We start from the raw sequence: 15562 nt of genomic DNA on the forward strand, positions 1-15562 counted from the left end.
GACTTGAGGACACGAGGAGGGGGAGGGGTAAGCTGGGACGAAGTGAGACAGTGGCATGGACATATATACACTGCCAAATGTAAAATAGATAGCTGGTGGGAAGCAGCCGCATAGCACAGGGAATCAGCTTGGTGATTTGTGACCACCTAGAGGGGTGGGATAGGGAGGGTGGGAAGGAGATGCAAGAGGGAGGAGATATGGGGATATATGTATAAGTATAGCTGATTCACTTTGTTATAAAGCAGAAACTAACACGCCATTGTAAAGCAATTATACTCTAATAAAGATGTTAAAAAAAAAAAAAAAAAGAATCCGCCTGCCAATGCAGGGAACACGGGTTCAAGCCCTGGTCTGGGAAGATCCCACATGCCACGGAGCAACTAAGCCCATTCACCACAACTACTGAGTCTGTGCTCTAGAGCCTGCCAGCCACAACTACTGAGCCCACATGCCTAGAGCCCGTGCTTTGCAACAAGAGAAGCTCCCGCTCTCCACAACTAGAGAAAGCCCACATGCAGCAAAACGAAGACCCAACACAGCCAAAAATTAATTAATTAATTAATTTAAAAAAAACTCTTTTGTTAAATAGAAAATTGTCTTCTCTCTTTTCTCTAATCCAGAAAAGGAATTACATCATGCAGCTTGTGAATCACACTTGTGTACATGAATGGGGAATGAAAAAAAATTAACAGCCTTGCCAAATTAGCAGTGTATGTATGCCAAGAAATTCACAAATTACAGTGATTATTCTGAACATCTGACTCCAGAGGGACTCACATCCCAGTCATAGAAACAGTTGAAAATGAAAATCCAAGAGCAAATCCTATTGCTCCATCATATATACTGAATCTGTTTTAACTCCCTCCCACCATCCTTGTCTCAGTGACCATGAACATTTGCCTGGACTATGAAATTGCCTTGGAATTAGACTCCTTTTTTCCTTGCATGTTCCTTACAATCTATTCTCCAGAAAGGATACACAGTGAATTTTCCAAAATAAACTACATCACATCACTCCCCTGCTTAAAACTCTCCAGTGGCTCCCACTGCACTTAGATGAAAATCCAGACTTAGTTTTATCACCTAAAATGCCCCTTAAGAACATGGTCCTGCCTGCTTCTCTTACCAAACATCATAATATTCTCACTGTTTCTTACTCTGTTTGATGTGTACCTCAAACAAAATAATGACTGCGTGTATTTGTCCAAATTTGCAGAAACTTACACTAAAAGAGTAAATTTTTCTGTATATTATGCTTTAAATTTTAAAATGAAATATTGCTATGAATACCAATAAAGAACTGGAATTTTCCATTTTTAAAAGATATTTAAAATAACAACAAAGATTAAACGATCCTTCAACAGCAACTGCTCATTTCCCACTACCCCCACCTCTATATTGATTTTTTTTCTTTTCTTCCTCAGTGAGAGAACTCTGATTTTATTAAGGGTAACAATATATCCAACAAAAAACTCCATTTTCCAGCTTCCCTTGAATCTAGAGATTGCCAGTTATATGTGAGCAAAAGAATGTTGGTCAGGAGCTCCCAGAAATCCCTTTTTGTCCTTGTACACTCCCTCCTTCCAGCTGCAAGGAATTAGACATTATAGCTGAAGTTTCAGAAACCATATAAGAAAAGAATAGAGAACTACAAAGACCTCAACCTTGACATGCTGTGTCATTGAAACACAAGTTACTACCTCTCTCTGGGCTTCTTTTATTTAAGAGGTTGAGCCATAATATGTGTAAGACACTAGAGCAGGTTCTCTTCAGGCATCTAGGCTATTCTTAACTAATATAGACACCTAAGCATATATCTAACAAAATAGTGACTGTATCTTTGAACCATAGACTTCACACAGGATTTTCAGCCTTTCCTCTCTTAGATAGGACAGGATGGCTAGAGTGGGCTGGAGTTGGGTATTTCCCTTATTCCCCAGGAAAGGCTCGAGGAGCTTGGGGTTCGGTGTTTTTCCTTCCTCTAGGTCAATTAGGCTCTGATAATACCCCAGCACGTTAAGCTCTGGTTAAACAGTTTCTCCTGATGGCAGACCTTGTTAAGGCAGAACAGAATGCTCTGGCATGTTTCAAAATAGTTTCTTTTCCCCTACCCCTGCTGGAAGCATAAGGGGATTTTCCTCTGATATTTACTGTGAGAACCTGATAGAGCTCCAGGAGATAAAGCTCACAAAAGCATGGGTAGATGGCCAGCAAACACATGAAAAGATGCTCCCCATCAATAATTATTAGAGAAATCAAAACTACAATAAGGTATCACCTCACACCCGTCAGAATCACCATCATCAAAAAATCTACAAACAATAAATGCTGGAGAGGGTGTGGAGAAAAGGGAACCGTCATGCATTGTTGGTGGGAATGTAAATTGGTACAGCCACTAAAGAGAACAGTACGGAGGTTCCCGTATGACCCAGCAATCTCACTACTGAGCATATACCCAGAGAAAACCATAATTCCAAAAGACACATGCACCTCAATGTTCATTGCAGCACTATTTACAATAGCCAGGACACAGAAGCAACCTATATGTCCACTGACAGATGAATGGTTAAAGATGTGGCACATATATACAATGGAATATTACTCAGCCATAAAAAGGAACGAAATAGGGTCATTTGTAGAGACATGGATATACCTAGAGACTGTCATACAGAGTGAAGTAAGTCAGAAAGAGAAAAACAAATATCGTATATTAACGCATATATGTGGAATCTGGAAAAATGGTATGGATGACCTTATTTTCAAAGCAGAAATAGAGACACAGCCATAGCGAACAAATTTATGGATACCAAGGGGAAAGGGGGGAATGGGAGGAATTGGGAGATTGAGATTGACATATATACACTATTGATGTATGCATAAAATAGATAACTAATGAGAATCTACTGTATTGCACAGGAAACCCTACTCAGTGCTCTGTGGCGACCTAAATGTGAAGGAAATCCAAACAAGAGGGGATATATGTATACGTATAGCTGATTCACTTTGCTGTACAGTATAAACTAACACAATATTGTAAAGCAACTATACTCCAATAAAAAGTTTTTTTAAAGTATGGGTAATCTCTCCTTCAGTGACTGGCTCCCCCTGGAGTTTTTAACTCTCAGACTTGTCCACACTGACCCCCCAGCAATTCATCAATAACATTTCAGGTTTCCTAACCTGGCACTGATTCCCAGAGAGGTTAATGCTTGTGGGCTTCTGCTCAGGTAAGCTGTGATTCTCCGTAGTCTCCTGTTAGTTGCTCCCTGGGGGGCCATGGTTTGCCCTATTCTCACTATTCATTCTGCTCAGCTTTTTACTTGTTAAGACAGAGTGACAACTTCCAAGTTTCTTACATACTAAACTGTAACTATCTAAAAAATATATGTACAAAATGTTTATGGGGAAAATGATAGCTTAATAAATATAATAAGACCTGAATAAATGGGGAGATTTCCAAAATAATGAATGAAAATACTTGACACTACAACAATTGAAATCTATAAATTGCATGCAATTCCAACCAAAACCCCAATAAGATTTTTCATGGAACCTAACAGAAAATTTAAATTTATATGAAAGATAGGCTAAAAAGAGCCAAGACAATATTGAAGAATTATGTTGATGGGATTTGGCCAACTAGATATCAGGCTTTACTAAAAAGCTACAGTAATTAATGGAGACACAAATATATCAATTAATCAGAGTAAAGAGCCTAGAAACTATTTTTAATATAGTAGTGGCATTATTAATGTGGGGACAGTTGATTAATCATGTAGAAAAGATATAACGAAATTCCCTTCCTCATCCCATACACAAAAATAACTTACAGATTTGTTAGAGACCTAAATGTGAAGAACAAAACTTTAAAACTTCCATAGGAAAATGTATTTATGTTCTCTGGATAAGGAATGGTTTCTTAGCTACATCACAAAAACGTAACTGTAAAGGGAGAAGTTTGATTTAAATGCCCGCATTAAAACTAGAATGCAGGGGCTTCCCTGGTGACGCAGTGGTTGAGAGTCCGCCTGCCGATGGAGGGGACACGGGTTTGTGTCCCAGTCCGGGAGGATCCCACATGCCGCGGAGTGGCTGGGCCCGTGAGCCATGGCCGCTCAGCCTGTGCGTCTGGAGCCTGTGCTCCGCAAAAGTGAGAGGTCCGCGTACCGCCAAAAAAAACTAGAATGTAAGGCACAACTGCAAGCACCAGAGCAAAGTGAAAAGGCCTGCCACAAACTGGATGAAAAATTTAGCATTATTTACAACAGTGTGAACTCAAGGATATTTTTAACCTAATGTATTATAATCCATTATTATCATTTTTTTCGTTTATTGCTCAAATTTTCCCAGATTTTTCCAGTGAGAGCCTTTCACACTGGCTTCTACATCTTTCACTATGATTCATCAGTTTTGAGATACGGTTGCTCTCAGTGGAGACTGGTATTTAGAAACTTAGATCTGCATGCTAGGTATATTAGTACTATTTTTAACAAGAAAAATAGAAGCAACTTAACCATCCTTCAGTTGAATACAAAACAACATGTAAAAGACATGAGCTAGATCTACTAGTATCAACTTAGGTTAATCTCACACTATAACGCTAAGTTAAAAAGCTAGAAGCAGAGACAGAGGGGGAAGATGGCGGAAGAGTAAGACACAGACATCACCTTCCTCCCCACAGATACATCAGAAATACATCTACACGTGGAACAACTCCTATAGAACACCTACTGAACGCTGGCAGAAGACCTCAGACCTCCCAAAAGGCAAGAAACTCCCCACGTACCTGGGTAGGGCAAAAGAAAACAGAATAAACAGAGACAAAAGAATAGGGACGGGACCTGCACCAGTGGGAGGGAGCCGTGAAGGAGGAAAGCTTTCCACACATTAGAAGCCCCTTCGCGGGCGGAGGCTGCGGGTGGCGGAGGCGGGCAGCTTTGGGGCCGCGGAGGAGAGTGCAGCAACAGGGGTGCAAAGGGAAAAGCGGGGAGATTTCCGCACAGAGGATCGGTCCCAACCAGCACTCACCAGTCCGAGAGGCTTGTCTGTTCACCCGCCGGAGCGGGCAGGACTGGGAGCTGAGGCTCCGGCTTCGGTCCGAGGGCAGGGAGAGGAGTGGCGGCGCGAACACAACCTGCAGGGGGTTAGTGCGCCACGGCTAGCCGGCTAGCCGGGAGGGAGTCCGGGGAAAAGTCTGGACCTGCCGAAGAGGCAAGAGACTTTTTCTTCCCTCTTTGTTTCCTGGTGCGCGAGGAGAGGGGATTAGGAGCGCTGCTTAAAGGAGCTCCAGAGACAGGGGCGATCTGCGGCTAACAGCACGGACCCCAGAGACGGGCATAAGACACTAACGCTTGTTGCTGCCGCCACCAAGAAGCCTGTGTGCGAGCACAGGTAACTCTCCACACCCACCTTCCGGGAAACCTGTGCAGCCCGCCACTGCCAGCGTCCCGGGATCCAGGGACAACTTCCCCGGGAGAACTCATGTGTTTTCCGACCACAACACTATGAGACTAGATACCAATTACAGGAAAAGATCTGTAAAAAATACAAACACATGGAGGCTAAACAATACACTACTTAATAATGAAGTGATCACTGAAGAAATCAAAGAGGAAATCAAAAAATACCTAGAAACAAATGACAATGGAGACACAACGACCCAAAACCTATGGGATGCAGCAAAAGCAGTTCTAAGAGGGAAGTTTATAGCAATACAATCCTACCTTAAGTAACAGGAAACATCTCAAATAAACAACCTAACCTTGCACCTAAAGCAATTAGAGAAAGAAGAACAAAAACACCCCAAAGTTAGCAGAAGGAAAGAAATCATAAAGATCAGATCAGAAATAAATGAAAAAGAAATGATGGAAATGATAGCAAAGATCAATAAAACTAAAAGCTGGTTCTTTGAGAAGATAAACAAAATTCATAAACCATTAGCCAGACTCATCAAGAAAAAAAGGGAGAAGACTCAAATCAATAGAATTAGAAATGAAAAAGGAGAAGTAACAACTGACACTGCAGAAATACAAAAGATCATGAGAGATTACGACAAGCAATTCTATGCCAATAAAATGGACAACCTGGAAGAAATGGACAAATTCTTAGACATGCACAACCTGCCAAGACTGAATCAGGAAGAAATAGAAAATATGAACAGACCAATCACAAGCACTGAAATTGAAACTGTGATGAAAAATCTTCCCACAAACAAAAGCCCAGGACCAGATGGCTTCACAGGCGAATTCTTTCAAACATTTAGAGAAGAGCTAACACCTATCCTTCTCAAACTCTTCCAAAATATAGCAGAGGGAGGAACACTCCCAAACTCATTCTACGAGGCCACCATCACCCTGATACCAAAACCAGACAAGGATGTCACAAAGAAAGAAAACTACAGGCCAATATCACTGATGAACACAGATGCAAAAATCCTCAACAAAATTCTAGTAAACAGAATCCAAAAGCACATTAAAAGGATCATACACCATGATCTAGTGTGGTTTATCCCAGGAATACAAGGATTCTTCAATATATGCAAATCAATCAATGTGATACATCATATTAACAAATTGAAGGAGAAAAAAAATGTACGGCATAGAAAGCTTTTGACAAAATTCAACACCCGTTTATGATGAAAACCCTCCAGAAAGTAGGCATAGATGGAACTTTCCTCAACGTAATAAAGGCCATATATGACAAACCCACAGCCAACATCGTCCTCAATGGTGAAAAACTGAAAGCTTTTCCACTAAGATCAGGAACAAGACAAGGTTGCCCACTCTCACCACTCTTATTCAATATAGTTTTGGAAGTTTTAGCCACAGCAACCAGAGAAGAAAAGGAAATAAAAGGAATCCAAATCGGAAAAGAAGAAGTAAAGCTGTCACTGTTTGCAGACGACATGATACTATACATAGAGAATCCTAAAGATGCTACCAGAAAATTCCTAGAGCTAATCAGTGAATTTGGTAAAGTAGCAGGATACAAAATTAATGCACAGAAATCTCTGGCATTCCTAAATACTAATGATGAAAAATCTGAAAGTGAAATCAAGAAAACATTCCCATTTACCATTGCAACAAAAAGAATAAAATATCTAGGAATAAACCCACCTAAGGAGACAAAAGACCTGTATGCAGAAAATTATAAGACACTGATGAAAGAAATTAAAGATGATACAAATAGATGGAGAGATATACCATGTTCTTGGATTGGAAGAATCAGCATTGTGAAAATGACTCTACTACCCAAAGCAATCTACAGATTCAATGCAATCCCTATCAAACTACCACTGGTATTTTTCACGAAACTAGAACAAAAAATTTCACAATTTGTATGGAAACACAAAAGACCCCGAATAGCCAAAGCAATCTTGAGAATGAAAAACGGAGTCGGAGGAATCAGGCTCCCTGACTTCAGACTATACTGCAGAGCTACAGTAATCAAGACAGTATGGTACTGGCACAAAAACAGAAAGCTAGATCAATGGAACAGGACAGAAAGCCCAGAGATAAACCCACGCACATACAGTCACATTATCTTTGATAAAGGAGGCAGGAATGTACAGTGGAGAAAGGACAGCCTCTTCAATAAGTGGTGCTGGGAAAACTGGACAGATACATGTAAAAGTATGAGATTAGATCACTCCCTAACACCATACACAAAAATAAGCTCAAAATGGATTAAAGACCTAAATGTAAGGCCAGAAACTATCAAACCCTTAGAGGAAAACATAGGCAGAACACTCTATGACATCAATCAAAGCAAGATCCTTTTTGACCCACCTCCTAGAGAAATGGAAATAAAAACAAAAATAAACAAATGGGACCTAGTGAAACTTCAAAGCTTTTGCACAGCAAAGGAAACCATAAACAAGATGAAAAGACAACTCTCAGAATGGGAGAAAATATTTGCAAATGAAGCAACTGACAAAGGATTAATTTCCAAAATTTACAAGCAGCTCATGCAGCTCAATATCAAAAAAACAAACAACCCAATCCAAAAATGGGCAGAAGACGTAAATAGACATTTCTCCAAAGAAGATATACAGACTGCCAACAAACACATGAAAGAATGCTCAACATCATTAATCATTAGAGAAATGCAAATCAAAACTACAATGAGATATCATCTCACACCAGTCAGAATGGCCATCATCAAAAAATATAGAAACAATAAATGCTGGAGAGGGTGTGGAGAAAAGGGAACACTCTTGCACTGCTGGTGGGAATGTGAATTGGTACAGCCACTATGGAGAACAGTATGGAGGTTCCTTAAAAATCTGCAAATAGAACTACCATATGACCCAGCAATCCCACTACTGAGTATATACCCTGAGAAAACCATAATTCAAAAAGAGTCATGTACCAAAATGTTCATTGCAGCTCTATTTACAATAGCCAGGAGATGGAAACAACCTAAGTGTCTATCATCGGATGAATGGATAAAGAAGATGTGGCACATATATACAGTGGAATATTACTCAGCCATAAAAAGAAACGAAATTGAGCTATTTGTAATGAGGTAAATGGACCTAGAGTCTGTCATACAGAGTGAAGTAAGTCAGAAAGAGAAAGACAAATACCATATGCTAACACATATACATGGAATTTAAGAAAAAAAATGTCATGAAGAACCTAGGGGTAAGACAGGAATAAAGACACAGACCTACTAGAGAATGGACTTGAGGATATGGGGAGGGGAAGGGTAAGCTCTGCCGAAGTGAGAGAGTGGCATGGACATATATACACTACCAAACGTAAAATAGATAGCTAATGGGAAGCAGCGGCATAGCACAGGGAGATCAGCTCGGTGCTTTGTGACCACCTAGAGGGGTGGGATAGGGAGGGTTGGAGGGAGGGAGATACAGAAGGTAAGAGATATGGGAACATATGTATATGTATAACTGATTCACTTTGTTATAAAGCAGAAATTAACACACCATTTTAAAGCAATTATACTCCAATAAAGATGTAAAAAAATAAATAAAAAGCTAGATGCAGAATGATGTATGCAGTGTATTATTGTTCATTCGAGTCTTTAAGACCCACAAAATAATAGTATATTTTCTTTATGAACAAACACATACATGGTGGCAAAGAGAGAATAACTCCTGATATCCAGGAGCTGGCCTGGCACCCACAGCTAGGCCATAATATTCTCCTGTTGAAGGTAAACAATTTCACAGAGCATCAACATTCTGAACCATGGTAGGTCCAAACAAAAACAAGACTACTCCATCATTATATCTAAACACTAACAAAAATAATAGCATTGTCTAAACCACAAAGCTGAACAAATATCCCCCTATCCTGGCTAGTATAAGAGACGGTGGCTTCTTAACCAATTACAACTTCAGTGTTGCTCTAGGCTTCTCTCCTTTTAGATGAACTTTACTAAGATATCTAATCATAGAATTAACCTCACTTCCTCACAGCATCCAACCAAGAGCAAAGCCTGCTTTATTAAACCCTTTCCTCAATCACCTAACACATACCTAAATCCTATACCAAGTCCTTTCTGAGACACTCCATGGTTCTCCATGGTGCATTCAACTACAGGTGTGTTTCTAGTAGTCTTGGAAGGAAAGCTTTGGCAGTAGCAAAAGTATTTTTTAAATGCATAGTAATGATATGCACCCAAACTTTAGGACAGTACTTACATCTGAAGAGGGAGAAAAGGAGGAAGGTCTGAGGTAGAGAGAAGGGACAGTTTAAGTTTATTTCAATGTTTTATCTCTTTTAAAAGAGAGAAGTCTGAAAAGTATGTGACAACCTATGCATCTGTTTGCAGGAACATAATAACCTCTTTTATTAGTTTCTCTGTTTATTTTAATTGTGCTGAAATACACATAGCATAAAATTTACCATCTTAATCATTTTTAACTGTATAGTTCAGTGGCATTAAGCACATTCACATTGTTGGCTACCATCACCACCACCCACCCACAGAATTCCTTTCATCTTGCAAAACTGAAACTCTGTACCTATTAAACAACAACTCCCCATTTCTCCCTACCCCCAACCCCTGGTGACTGCCATTCTGCTTTTTGCATCTATGAATTTGACCAATCTAGGTATCTCATAAAAGTGGAATCATACAGTATTTGTCCTCTCCATTTCTTGATCTGATTGAAATATATCAGTATTTAAATAATTATTTCTGTGAAACAGAGTAAAAGCGAAGATCTCCCTCGATCACACCCTGGAGGAAAGGAGTTTTAAGAGTTTTTTTAATGCTAAGTGTTTTATTTAATACATATTCTTCCAGAGTACACATAGAGGGATATGATGGAACAGATGCTCGTATTGTGTTGCATCTTATCTTGGCACTCATATTATAATTATCTATGTGTGGGTCTATACAGCCCACTAGAAGACCCTTGCCTTGATTATGGGAATGGTGTCTTATTTCCCTTTTTTCTTCCAATGTCAAGCACAGTCACTGGCACATAATAGGTGCTTAATAAATGTGTATTGAATAAATGAATGAACTAACCATTCTACTAAGACTGCTTTATTGTGTTTCGAAACCACTGACTTCAGATCAATAATTTGAAAAACTCTCTTTGAAATATATGATTTGTTCCAAATTATCAGTTTTAAGTCATCCTGTGTATCTTTCTTTGTTGCCTTTACAGAAACCTCAACTCTTCCTGAAGCTTCAGTGGCACAAGGAAAGTCCTCTTGCCTGCAAACACAAGCATTCATTCATATGACTGATCTCTCTTCCCTACAGCCTTATCTTACTGTATCAAGCATTTGAAACTTTAAGTAATTTTCAGGCAGCTGAAAATTGAAGAGATATTATGGCCGTTGAAACTGTGTTAGTTACCTTACCATAGCCATAACTCAGTCACAGCACAGACAAGAACATCTTCATGGAAAAAAGGCTTATCATTCACTATTTTATAGCAATTACTTCCTTTATTCTTCAAAGCCTACCATTGCTCAGGATGCCAAGGAAAAAGAATTGATCATAACAGATCACAAACTGAAACTCAGGGGAAAATGTTAAATAAATGAAGTAAAACAAAACAAGAAATTAAATTATCTTTAATTAAATACATCAGTAAAAATGAGCCCAAATCCAGTCCATGTCTAAGATGCAGTAACACGGACCAGTGAAAGATCACATAAGTTGAATGGAGAAGACCTGAACCCATGTCCCTGTTTTGATGTGTGACCATGGACCATTCCCTAACACTAACACTCAATTTCCTCAAGTAGGAATAGTATTATTTACCTTAAGGATGTTAGAGGATTAAATGAGAAAGGGTAATGTCAACAGTTTTCATATACTGTAATCTTACTCTCAAAATAAGATTACATATTTACTAGAAGAATTTTATCAAAGAAATAACTGGAGACTAGGAAGTGGGTGTATCAAAGGGTAGAAGTGTGAAAGCTGAACTCAGATTTCTGTGTTTAGGAACATTGACTTCTTTTGTGACCAAGCACTTTCAGCTCAGTTTTCTATGTTCTCTAAGATAATCAGAAGGGGGAAATGGTGACATTTTAGCCTATGTATGCTCCTAATTTACAAAATGCCCAAAAGACACCTCATTAGGCTAACAAGTCTGCATTGCATTCAGACTTTCAACTGGGCTCTCAACACTGTTCTACAGCCCTTCTACTATACTACTACTACTGCTACTATTAATACTACTAATATTACTAATACTACTACTGCTACATTTTAGTCAGCTCATTTTCTCACTCTCCATGGTGATTGTATTAAACTATCTGCATTCTCTTCAACCAAGGCACTACCCACCATCTCAGCAGACAACCTCACCTCTAACTGCACAGAGAAACTGGAAGTAATCAGAGAGGAGCTCTCAACTTCCCACCACCTGCTCTCAAATGTACAATGTATCTACATGTGTTCCCCTCTTCTTGTCAATTCCATTAAAGCCAGCTTCCTTCTTCCTGCTTAAGGTCAAATCCTCTCTCTCTGTTCTGTAACCCATTTCCTCAAGAATCATATCCTATCAATTGTCTCCTCTCTCTTCTCTGTCTTCTAGATTATCATCTCCTCTCGATTCCCCCCTGGTCATTCAAATAGGTCCAAATCCTATCCAAGAAAATCTCCAACTTTATTTCCCCCTCTATCTCTTCTCTCCTTTTCTCAGTCACATTTTTTAAAAGAATTGTCTATACTCACTGTCTCTCTTGCCTCGTTTCTCACTCATTCCACAACCCACTGAAACCTTGCTTCTGCTCTCAACAGCCCACCAGACTACTGAACTAAGGTGGCCAATGACCTCCAATAGGTATTCTTTGGACCTTAGCTTACCTAGCTTCTCAGCAGCACTTTATGGAATTAACTCCTTTGCTCTCTTGTCTTTTTTGATATGCTCCACTCCTGGGTATCCTCCTACTTTTCTGAACAGTCTTTTAGTTTCTCCTTCCCTGACTCACGTCTAAAAATTGGAGTTTGTCAAGACTCAGTCCCTTAGCTGCTTCTCTTCTCCATTCTTTCTTCTACACAGAATCAGCTACTTGCATATTTTCACTCACCATCCGTATATTGACTACTTAGGAATGTACATCTCTAGATCACACCTGTGTATCTGACTTGACATCTCCACCTGGTTATTTGCTGCAGGTTGGAGTCTACAGAAGCACGCACTGAGATGGCATTTGGGGCGTAAGATGTTCTTTAGAGATCAAAATCCTGTGAAGGAAAGGGGCAGGAGAGAGGTCTTGTCCCAGGAAGAAGTTGAACTGCATTCAGGATCCCCTCAGTCACCTCAGCACGTTGCTCTGGAAAGAATACTGCCCATCAGAGTGTCCCACCTCACTCCTTCACCTGGTGGGGGCTGACCCCAGAAAGGACATGACCTCTGAGGAGGCCACTCTCACTGCTCAGGCAGACCCTGAAGTTGCTGACAGCCGGCTGCCTTCTCTCAGCTGGAAAAGGTGCCCTTCCTTGGAGGGGAATTTGGTGGACATTTCCTCTTCTCACACAATGTTTTCACATAGACATTTTAACATCAAAGCAAAAATTGAACTCATCCCTTCCAAATCCTGTTCCTTCTCGTGTGCCTGCCCTCTGGAAATAACACCCCCAGCCATGCAGCTGAGGCCAGTAGTGATCCTAAGGCTGCCTTTGCTCTCACCATTTGTCCTTACCCTAATCCTAGTGCTGTCTCCTCAACTACTGAAATAAGCTTCTAACTGGCCTCCCAGATCCCTCTTAGCTCCCTCGAGCCCTTTCTTTATACTCAGTCAGAAGGAGGACGCTTTTTAAAACACGAATCTATACTACCCCTTAGCTTGGCTTCCCACTGCTTTTAGGATAAAGACCAAAAATCCTTTAATGGAGTCACAAGGTCCTGCAAGATTTGGTCCCTCCCTCACACCCAGTCAAGGTACTAACTACTTGGGATGTTATTCAGGCACTAAAATATGCAGTGCCCTTTCTCACCTCAGGTCCCTTGCACATGCTGTTTTCTCTTTCTGGAATGATCCACCCTCTTCCCCACTCAGCCCAGCTAACACCTTCTATCCTTCAGATCTCAGCTTTAGTGTCATTTTCTCCGAGAAGCTTCTCTGACCCTCCAGACTCCCTAGGAAACAATACCGGGTCACCATAACAATCAGCGCAGTTGCAGTGGTAACTAAACAGCTATTCTGTACAGTAAGTCCCCTTCATATGAACCTTCAAGTTGTGAAATTTCAAAGACGTGAACGTGAGTTTGCAGGTCCAGTCACGTACGTTAGTTCTCGTGTTTGGCTCTATCTGTAAAAGTTGGGCACCTAGGCTAACTTTGTTGGACTTACAAACAAATTGGACTTACAAACGCACTCTTGGAATGGAATGTGTTCGTATTTAGGGGACTTACTGTACTCACTAACATTTTTTTGGAACCTGAAAATCAGTACTCACAGAGTGTTCTAGTTTTTTTTAGTCTGTTTTTCCAATTCATCAGGAATCCATTTTTGCATTTGTTCAATAAATTCTTTTAAATAGTTAACCAGCAACATTAATTGAATAATGAAATACATAAAGGTCAGTTAATTGTTCAACATATAGCCAGGTTAATTCATTGCCTCCTTCTACTTCTCCAAACATGCTTCTCCCCATCACTATTCTCCCTGTCACTCAAGTCAGCATCCTAGAAGTTATCCTCACATTTCCCAGTGTTCCCTATTACATCCAGTAGTTCTCCAGAAACCTCTTTAAGATCTCCTTAGCGAGCACAAAACCTAATTGTGGTCCTTCCAAAGACTCCAAACCTGTCTTCTCACACTCTCCCAACTTTCTCTCCAGTACCAGCTTGGGCCAGATTCAATTACAGTAAGTCCTCTACATACAAACCTTCAAGCTGAGAGCTTTCAAAGATGCGAACCTGCATTCCATCCACATCAGGCGTGAGTGACATTGCAGCTTGCCCTCCGTCTCCTATTACTGACGATGCTTCAGCTCTACCATCTCCCACCTCCTCTCCCTCCTCCAGTCAGTAACTCTTCTTGCCTGTTCACTCCATGCCAGCCCGTTTGCCAGCTGTTATACTGTACTACTGTATTTTTCAAGGTACAGTACTGTAAGATTAAAAATGTGTTTTTTTTGTGCTTGTTTTTTATGTATTATTTGCGTGAAAAGTATTATGAACTTATTACAGTACAGTACTATATAGCCGATTGTGTTAGTTAGGTACCCAGGCTAACTTTGTTGGACTCATGAACAAATTGGACTTATGAATGCGCCCTCAAAACGGAACTCGTTCCTATGTAGGGGACAGGTGTGCCATGTTCCCCGTGCTGCTAGCTCATTTTGGATCACCCTTGAAAATCCCTTCACTTGGTTGATTACCTCCTGCTTGTCCTTCAGGCCCCAGCTTAGATATCCTTCCACAAAGAAAACTTTCTAAACCCTGGAGGTTGGGTTAAGAGTCCTTCTGTAGGTGCCTTGTGATAACTCCATTACACTGCTTACAGGATTCGTATTTTCTAAGTTTATCTTGTCTGTTTCCCCTAGAGACTTCTTGAGATCATAACACATATCATATTTCATGGTTATGAAATAGGCACCAGTGTCACATTGCGCCAGTGTCACATTATTTTAATATATTATGTTCTGTGATACCTTTTAATATCTAATAAGGCACACCGTCCCACACATTACTCCTATTTTCTCATCTGTTTAGTCTGTTAGATGACCTTGAGAACTGCATGTTAGGGTTTTTTTTTTAAAGCGTTGTAAACGTCCTCTGGTGTTTTAATGGGATTACATTAGACCTAAGAGGAAAATTATATCTGCAAATAATACTTTCATCACCCTCTGAAAACTTTAGAGTTCTCATTTCTGTTACTTGGGTTACTGCACTGGCTAGAACTTCAGGGAATAATAAATATACTGGTGATGCAGATATCTCTGGGAATGTCTTTTACTACCTAGATTTTCTTAAAATTACAGGGTAATTTGCTTAGAAAGACTTATGAAAGAAATGCTTAAGAAAGACTAATGTAGTGCAGTACTATATGAAATAACAAAACTATTTACAGAAAAAAGAAAAAAAAAACGGGAACCTAATCTATCTTACTGGTCTTTT

At 40.0% G+C, this 15562-nt stretch overlaps 1 long non-coding RNA gene across 1 annotated transcript in view; it reads right to left on the minus strand.

The window, feature by feature from the left end:
• LOC137228140 (uncharacterized) overlaps nt 1-15562 on the minus strand; it is a 122702-nt gene that overhangs the window by 50100 nt on the left and 57040 nt on the right. The window lies entirely within an intron of this gene.

This window comes from Pseudorca crassidens, chromosome 7 (assembly GCF_039906515.1).
Source record: "Pseudorca crassidens isolate mPseCra1 chromosome 7, mPseCra1.hap1, whole genome shotgun sequence".
NCBI lineage: Eukaryota > Metazoa > Chordata > Mammalia > Artiodactyla > Delphinidae > Pseudorca > Pseudorca crassidens.